Below are 934 nucleotides of genomic sequence, written 5' to 3'. Positions count from 1 at the left end.
TTCACCCTCCAATGGCCGCCGCGGTAGGCGCGCTATGGCTGGCGCACCGTGCTGTTCCGATGGCAGGAGCCAGGTGCTTCTCCTGATCTCCCATGGGGTGCAGGACCCAAGAACTTGGGCCATCCTCCGCTGCACTCCCTGGCCACAGCAGAGAGCTGGCCTGGAAGAGGGGCAACCGGGACAGGATCGGTGCCCCGACCGGGACTAGAACCTGGTGTGCCGGCACCACAAGGCGGAGGATTAGCCTACTGAGCCGCGGCGCCGGCCTAGATCATGATTTTTAAAAACCACAGCAACTAAATGTTGTTAATACCATATCCATTTTAAAAGAAAGTGACAGGTAGTAAGTGGGAGAAGAGAATGTTTCTGTCTCTTTCTACGCTGACTTTCCTTGTTCCACTGATTTCTCCTGAAGGAGTTCTCTATTTGGCCTTTGTGGAATAAAGCTTCCCACAGGGCTGTACCAGTACCTCCAGCCTCTGTTTCTACCATCTGCTCCTGCAATGACCTTACCAGTGTGTGTGTGCTTCCACCTTTGGATGTGGGTGGCTATTAAACTCTTCAGGAATAACTAAGGCAGCCAGAGCCAAGGTGGTATATAGATTCATCATATGTCTTGGGCATCCACCTCTGAAAGTTAAACTAGGTAGAAATGCTGGAGACTCATTGCATTTGCAGAAAAGATGCTTTGCCTTACTTCTCAAGAGGATTGGGGCTACAAGAGACGTAAGTTGCAGAAGTTTCTTTTATTGTACCCTAGTTTTGAGAGCCCTTGTATTTTGAATGTTCTGACGTAACTGTCAGAAGGAACCTTTTAACAAAGTGCCTTGTTGAGGGTTAACACCCCTATTCATCAACCGATGACCATTTCTTACCTCATTCATCTAAAAATTGGCCATTTGTAAATTTGTTTAGTTTCAAGCTTGTTGGTAAA

At 48.0% G+C, this 934-nt stretch overlaps 1 pseudogene; it reads left to right on the top strand.

Moving 5' to 3' along the window:
- The first annotated feature begins 360 nt into the window (after nucleotides 1–360).
- On the top strand, nucleotides 361–575 carry LOC133755726 (phosphatidylinositol N-acetylglucosaminyltransferase subunit Y-like; annotated as a pseudogene).
- Nucleotides 576–934: the final 359 nt, after the last annotated feature.

The sequence above is a fragment of the Lepus europaeus genome, unplaced genomic scaffold, assembly GCF_033115175.1.
Source record: "Lepus europaeus isolate LE1 unplaced genomic scaffold, mLepTim1.pri SCAFFOLD_92, whole genome shotgun sequence".
In the NCBI taxonomy this organism is placed as follows: domain Eukaryota; kingdom Metazoa; phylum Chordata; class Mammalia; order Lagomorpha; family Leporidae; genus Lepus; species Lepus europaeus.
The sequence above is the reverse complement of the archived record's forward strand: the minus strand, read 5'-3'. Positions and strand labels throughout refer to the sequence as shown.